Here is an 8,365-nt window from a genome sequence, read left to right as displayed (position 1 = left end):
TTGAGGGCGGTGTAAGATGTTAGTGTTTTGAGGGAGAGAATGCAAGTCGACATTCTTTTCTCAAGTTTGGTTTTGCAGAGACAGAGTGATAAAAATAGAAAGAGGAGAGAGGCCGGCCAGCCGGATGGCGCGAACAAGGTTTGGTGATTTCCTAGGAAAATGGGTGCAACTGATTGATACTCCTACTAGTATTTTTTTTAAATATTTTATTTTTAGATAAATTAATATTCCTCATTGTGAAACGCTTGATTTTGTCTTCAATTTGTTCTTATAATTGGAATGATCTTTTGGGAGCCAAAACAATTCACGAAGGAGGTCGAGCCCATACCAAAATTTCAGGAGAGATACCAAAGAAACAGTTAATTTCTTGAATTCCAAAATTAACTGACATAATAACATAAACAAACTACCCAAGACAATCCAAATGTACATAATTTACATTTCCTATTGTTTTTTAGTTCTAATGCATACATATTTACGTTAAAATACATTCTTACTCTTTACTTACAAAGGCTATGTATTCTTTTATTTAGCATATTGCACGTATTTTTTAATTTGGTTCATTTAAACCAAACTTCATAATATATCATCTCTCTTGAAAAACTTTTGTCATAAAAGAGATAGTCATGACCCGCAAGTCAAGACTAATCTACATGATATTATCCTAAAATTAATCGCTATATCATATATACACCACCGAACAATATTCATAAGACCCAATTTCGTCCAACTCATCCATTCAAACAACAGTCCGGTAGTATTTTTGTGTGCGTTAAGATATGGTGTTAGAACTATTGTTAGGCCCAAAATAAATGGTCTTATAGCAGCAACTGGGATAAGGGTCTTATATCTTGTTATTTCCTGCAAATTGGGCTGAAAATTGGCCCAAGAGAATTTTTATTTGAGCTAAAACACATGTAATCGTTTCCTTAAAAAATAAGATTACTCCGAAAAAAGAGGATCTCTGAGCAAAATCTGGGGCAGAGCTAAAACCCCAATAAACCCTACCTCTGTACTGTGTAGTCGGTACCTGAGCTGAGATGGCCTCCTTCGCCGCTATAATATATCATATCTCTTGAAAAACTTTTGTATAACATAATGCTGTGTGGCATGTTACAAAATACATTTTAACAAAACCAAGAACCTAGGAACGCGTAAACCTAGACTCTGATACCAAACTTGTAACACCCCTTACCCGATTATTAATAATCGTACAAGTGATATTACATTTTGGCACAAATACCTAAATAAAAAAAATCTCTTTTTATATATATATATCGACATATTATTTTCCCATTATTTGGTAAACATAATAATTGCTATATAGCGTCAGTATTTGTTTACAACCTGGATAATTGATTATAGAATAAACAAGTTCCACAAAAGTGTATGAAATAATTAAAACTTCTTATAGCATTACACTTCCTATACACACTGCAACTAACACATTAAAAGAATTACCCACACACAAGAGATTGGCCAACGACACGACTTGAATAGTTGTACACCTAATAGTTATGTCGTCATTCTTTGATCTGATGGAATTTACAAGATTCATATTCACATATCAATTCTTAAAATATACCAGTATACAAAACAAAATACGTAGGTTGATTATAGATACTCATACCAATTATCGTGTTAAACCCAAAGAATACATCATAATCTTATTCACATACCAGACATATACAGATCACTAACATTTTCACATATCCAAAAAAATGTATCCCCTTGAGTGCTTGGTGACAACTAGGGTAGGCGGACCAGATCAGAAACAGAATCTAGAAGCAGATGCTTAAGCGGGTTTGTCCTCGAGAGAACTCTGCACCAGACCACCCATTTAAGGTGCAGACAGATAATCAGACCATCCATGAGAGTGTGATATCGGATCGGATAGCAGACAAATTATATAAACAAATTGTATATCAGACGATCCTCGCTTCAGTTATCCAGAAGACGAGCGATCACAGATAATGTGGCGCAGGCTGTTGTCCTATGACATGCCAATTGTACCCACATAACTTACTCAAGCACGGGGCATAAACACAGTCAAGTATACCCAATTTCATCTCAAAACTTATTTCCAAAATCTCTAACAGAACACATCAATAACTATTTGCACAACATATTACTTCAAATAAATATATTAATTTCCAACTCTTTCAATACCATCAGATATCTTGTTACGAGCATATTCCCTAGGATTATCCCCATATCTCTTATTTAGTTAGTTATTGATTTCCCATATCTTTTCATATATTATTGATATCTTTATTTTCTTGTTCCCTAAGTCAGAGTAGTTTTATAAACAAGAGATATTGTATTCTTCTATTTCAATTCAAGAAATATCAAATCTATTTATCTTTTATCGTTCTTTATCTTTTCTTCTTTATTTTTCTGCAAGTTTCTTCCACTGCCAAACCGTTGGCGTTTGAATATCGTGACTTCGACGGAACTAACCTCCGCCACAGAATATTTCATCTCGGTGGCAGGAGAACCACCTTCTTCCTCGATACGAGTCCTCTCATATCATCTGGTGCTTTCATTGAGAGCTCAACCTCTCTATCTCTGATTTACCACCTTCAATCATCTTCATCATTCATCCATGAATTCCTACAACTACGCCGACTATCACCATCACCAATTCAACCACCACCGCACACAACCGTCGGTGCAACTATACCATCCGGCCAAAACTTTCCAGCAGCCTTGCAATTACTATAAGGTGAACTTGTATAGGGGAATAAGGTGGTTCTGCCACCGAGATAAAGTATTCCGTCGCGGAGGATTGCTCCGTCGAAGTTACGATATTCACACGCCAACGGTTTGGCGTTGGAAGAAACTTGCAGAAAAATAAAGAAGAAAAGATAAAAGAATGATAAAAGATAAATTGATTTGATATTTTTTGAATTGAAATAGAAGAATACAATATCTCATACTTATAAGACTACTTTGACTTAGGGAACAAGAAATAAAGATATCAATAATATATGAAAAGATATGGAAAATCAATAACTAACTAAATAATACTCCCTCCATTCCATAGTAATAGAGTCATTTTGTCATTTTGGTACGTTCCATAGTAATAAAGTTATTTCCCTTTTTAGTAAAAGTCAACGCATTTTTCCACACCTACTTTACTCTCTCTTATTTTTTCTCTCTTCATCTTTCTACCTTTTTCATTTTCCACTTTATTCTCCCTTTACCTAACCCACCTAACACAATTTTTCTTAATCTCCGTGCCGAAAAGAAACGCCTCCATTATTATGAAACGGAGGGAGTAGATATGAGGATAATCTTAGGGAATATGCTCGTATCAACTGTTTTGATGAAAGGATATTTACATTTGATATGGGGTTTGAGTCAAATTTGACTCTAGAGGTCGTATACCAATCAGTAGGCACTTTTGTAGTTAAGGATGTATTATGCGGTTATAATACTTCAAAACTCGCTTATGTGGAGGCTCCATCTAGTGGTCTTCGGGGTATCGCGCCTTGCATTTTTCAGGATCTTTTCTCGAAGATTCAAGAGGAACAAAGCAATGTGGATGACAAAAATATTAGTTATCAGTGCCGCAGCTTTGATCCAGGAGGAGATCGATCTCGTCAAGCTTATGTTATCTGCGACTCTCTTCTTTGCTTCTTCGTGTTGCCACCTTGAGGACAAGGTGAATTTTAACCGTGGGGAGTTGATACGAGCATATTCCCTAGGATTATCCCCATATCAATTATTTAGTTAATTATTGATTTCCATATTGAAAGGACTAGAGTAGACGTGCAGTTTTGCGCTGTGTGTGATATCACTCGATCTAACAGGTCCAGAGGATTCGACTACACTTCAGAGGCTAGAAGATCGTGAAACTATCAGAAAGGGTCGTTGGGTGCACTCTATTCCTTCAAAAACCTCAACCCACTATACTACAACTTAGCACAGGGAAGTAAAGGATCGATCCCACGAGGACGAAGGTGTTATGAAACTGCATTTGAGGATGTTTTGGGAAAAGGGGTTGGCTGCTGCCACGCAATTTTGTGGGTCGAGAACTTAAAACTACTGGGTCTGAGAGATAGAAGAACTTTACTCTACCTACTGGGTCTAAGAACTGGGAACGTACGGAACATACATGACTTATAGAAACTGAGATATTTTAAAGTTCTAAAACAACTGGAGTAAACTTAACTAGACAGACTTTCCTAATTTGGACAAACAGGCATAAAGCGAAAAGTAAAGACAAGTTTCCTTAAACTATCAGGGTCTGGAAAAGCATGCAAAAAAGCAAAAAAGACAAGGCAGATCGTACTGACAGGGTCTAGGGGACATGCAGAAAAAGCAAAGTACATGTGCAGAAAGTACTGACAAAAGCAGATCTGGTTCTAACTACCAACAACTTCATCTTCTTCAGGAATCAAACGAGAATAGCAGATAAACAGAGTATTAAACACCATGAAAACAGAGCAAACTTCAGATCTAAACTTAAAACGAGAAGTTAAAGCCTAAACTAATAGATCTATGCTACTGGACCTAAAGGATGCAGAAATAGAAAGTGAATAGCCATAATCATGCACAATATAAATAGCAAACAACAGATACGCGAAACTCCAACTCAAATATATACACCACGATTCAACAATTGCAGACATCTCCATACGCAAATCCACAACCTCCAACAACAAACCAAAAGATCTCAGCTCCAAACATCCAACAATAAACAAAAACCGAAAGTAAAAAGCCAGAATTAAAGATCAACTCAGCGAGATCCAACAAAAGCCAACATAAACTTCTATAATAAAGAGAAATAGGTTCAAATCCAGTAGATCAAAGCAAGAACTAAAGTTATAAGACTTAAAAACCAACAAGTACTTGAAACCGAAAGCAAACTAAACAAAGCAAAGTAAAGATTGTTTCTTCGCCTTCACAAGGATTGGCTTCAAAGAGAGTACGATTGACTTTAAGATGTCGCAATATTTGAAGATATTTGTGGTAGAAGGTTGTGATTACGAAGGGGGAAAGTTACCAATCAAGGTGGGCGAACTTATTCATTTAAGATACTTGAGTTTGTATGGCTCTACGGTGGGTGAGCTACCAAAGTCTATATGCAACATGCCATACCTGCAGACCTTAGATTTGAGAGTTCGGCATGGTTATTAGATTGCCAAATGTGATTTGTAAGATGAAAAGACTAAAGCATCTTTTTCTCCCATATCGTGACATAGAAGTGATCGGAGGGGAGAAACTAAGACTAGATGGGCTACACGAGTGCTGGAGACATTAGAATGGATCAACAGTAAGACAACTTTGCATTGCGGATATCCCCAAATTGATTAGTCTACGGAGTCTTACATGTTAGAGTTTGTGATGTGGATAGCATGTCAATTGTGCCGAGCAACAAATAAACCTAATTACGTGAGACCTTGATCTTCTGCTGGACTCATGTGATCTTAAGTTCCCAGCAAAGATAATGGAGGTTTTAAATGGAGGGGTTGATGTCTCCATCGTTGGTTGTTTTGAGGATGCATGGAATGCAATATGAGTGGCGGTTTTCCACGCTACAAAAAAGGGATATGTCAGAATTTAGTAATTTTGGGACTATTTAACTGCAAGGGTAAGGTAGATGTGGAGGAGTTTGGCAAGTATCCCATGTTGCAAAGTCTAACTTTATGGGACTTTGTCAAGATGGCAGAAACAATAACTTTCCGTTCAAATTCATTTCCACAACTCGAGGACCTTGAATTAGGCGAGTTGCAAGATTTAAAGAAATGGGAAGTGGAAAAAGGAGCAATGCCAAAACTTACCTCCTTGTGCATCATGGAGTGCCGCAATTTGGAGAAGGTTCCAGATGGTCTGAGATTCTCCTCCTCTCTTCGACGGATGGAAATCGCGAATATGCCAAGAGAATTTATAGAGAGAGTAAATGGAGAAGATTATGGGCCATTTGTCGAGAAAATAATATATTAGGATCCGTTCGTGAAGAAGATTCTTGGCCGCAAGCTGAGAATTTAGGAGCAAGTGCCTGATGTTTTTGGAGGTAATAAAGTTGTGACCATACATTATTAATTATATAATATATATATCGGCTAGGGAAGTTGTTTCTCTTTTGTGTTTTCTATATAACTAACTGCTAAGTACTATACATAATGATCTTGACCTTGTGCTATTTCAAATTTCTCTATCATATGATAACTTCCCGGTCCGACAGAGCTTTGATTTCTAATTATTAATTATTACTCTCATATTAATAATTAGGCTCTCCAGCGCACTTCCACGACCAACACCTGAGCCACCTACGTCGGCTCCAACACATCCGCACTGCAACGACATCCACATCATAAGCTCCAAGATTATGTTTAGCTATTTCTTTATAGAGTTGAGTCTATTTTAAGTCTTGTTATCGAGTCGGTTATTATTTTCATCCAGGTTTTCTTTGTGCTTCTTTCCCGGATCAGATTATGAGAGTCGAACCACATAGGTTTAGCCCTGTTTTTCCATTTGTAAGTTGAGCAATACGAACTCATCTTTTCTGGCCTGTATCATATATATATCTTCGTGATATTTTATCAATTTGTTTTCTTGTAGTATAACTTATAATTCTCTTTTTTCAAATGCCCACAATTGAATGTTGGTGGATTTGTTGTTTTTGTCCAGCAAATGCAATTATTGTTATATATTATAGTTTTTTGGACAGATGAAGTAATGTTTATTGACTCTTTGTTCTTTCGAGATAAATGCTAAATTAGATTTTGATATAACCTGGAACGTATAATTCCTTTAGGAGTGTAGCTCATATATGCATTACTTGTGTTATTTATTTGTATTTTTGGAAATTTTTATGTACTCGAATATCTTCATGATATTCTTTTATCTCTTTTCTTGTCCAACTTAGTACAACTTTCCTTTGGTATTAAATACTCACAATCAAAAACTATACTACCGAGAAATGTGGTAAAAGTAAAACCATGAGTAGACACTTAGAATAATTAGATAAAATGAAGAAACCAAAGATTACAATTTTCGAAACTCATAAGCCTATTTAGAATCTTCGGTCCTCGAGATAAACAATTGGCCACTCACTCACCCCTTAAAAGGGCTCATAAGGGGGAGGGTTATCCACACTTATATGGATTAGATTGGATCATCACCAAGTCGATGTGGGATAGAATTTAGAGAATTTTAACACGTCTCCTCACGTGTGGGCCGGAAAAGGAGACATCGGTCTTCCATCACGTGGGTATCCATGGCTTATATAGATTAGATTGGATCATCACCAAGTCGACGTGTGGGCCGGAAGGACATCGGTCTTCCATCACGTGAGTATCCACACTTATATAGATTAGATTGGATCATCACCAAGTCGATGTGGGACAGAATTTAGAGAACTTTAACAATATTAGAAATGGGTCACTCACCCCTTAAAAGGCCTCATAAGGGGGAGGGTTATCCACACTTATATAAAGAGATAGGATCATCACCAAGTCGATGTGAGACAAGATATTAGAATTTTAACACGCCCCAGATAAACAATTGCTTATAGCATCAAACACAAACACAAACAGCTCAAAAATGCATTTTCAATCACACAAAATGTTGAAGCTAAGTTGTCAATTTGAATTTACCATACTGCTCAAAAAGGCTGCACCAATTATAAATGTGACAACTTCTGCCTATTATTACTGCGAAATTCTAAATATCTCACAAATGTTGGTACACATGAGTTGTGCATAGTATTGACCTTCCTTCAAAATACTCAAACTAAGGATAATATGGATATCTAGACAACACACTTGAAGCTCCAATTTGACAAAAATATCACGAAGAATTCAAAAAAATGAAGTGAAATGCAGGCATCTAGGTAATCCATCATCCAAATAGTTCCATCCTTGTTCCACCAAGTCACTTGCTTTCTGCGTCATATATATGAGTTCTGGACAGTATAAAAGGAAAAACATACGAAAGCAAAGGCTGAAATGTTTCGGGAAAAGGAAAACAAAAAACTCTGTTTAAATGTAGACATTTATTAGGAATAACTCAACCCTATAAGACTTGGACTCTTAACTAAAATTTGAACACACTCTCCAAGTAGTATTATTATAAAATCAAAATTTTCGGCGGACTATAGTCGTAACTAGGCAACTAGCCAAATTGACTACTATGCATTTTCCTAAATACTATGCATCTACTTTGAAGTCACCCGTTCAGAAAAATACACACAATTACCATTTTCCTAGATATAAAACATCATATAAGTTAATACGGTCTTACAAATAAGGTTCTTTATAACAAACAGATTTTTCATAATATTACTATTAACTATGAATCATAATATTATATTTTCTAGATAATATAATATTATGATTGCAAATTTCATAATTTA

The 8,365-nt window shown here is 36.1% G+C and overlaps 1 long non-coding RNA gene across 1 annotated transcript; it reads left to right on the top strand.

The window, feature by feature from the left end:
• Positions 1-5,958: 5,958 nt before the first annotated feature.
• On the top strand, positions 5,959-6,623 carry LOC125192037. Its single transcript, XR_007171292.1, has 2 exons — positions 5,959-6,022; positions 6,241-6,623. It is a non-coding gene; the product is annotated as an uncharacterized LOC125192037 (long non-coding RNA).
• The last annotated feature ends 1,742 nt before the right edge of the window (positions 6,624-8,365 follow it).

This window comes from Salvia hispanica, chromosome 6 (genome assembly GCF_023119035.1).
Source record: "Salvia hispanica cultivar TCC Black 2014 chromosome 6, UniMelb_Shisp_WGS_1.0, whole genome shotgun sequence".
NCBI lineage: Eukaryota > Viridiplantae > Streptophyta > Magnoliopsida > Lamiales > Lamiaceae > Salvia > Salvia hispanica.
The sequence above is the reverse complement of the archived record's forward strand: the minus strand, read 5'-3'. Positions and strand labels throughout refer to the sequence as shown.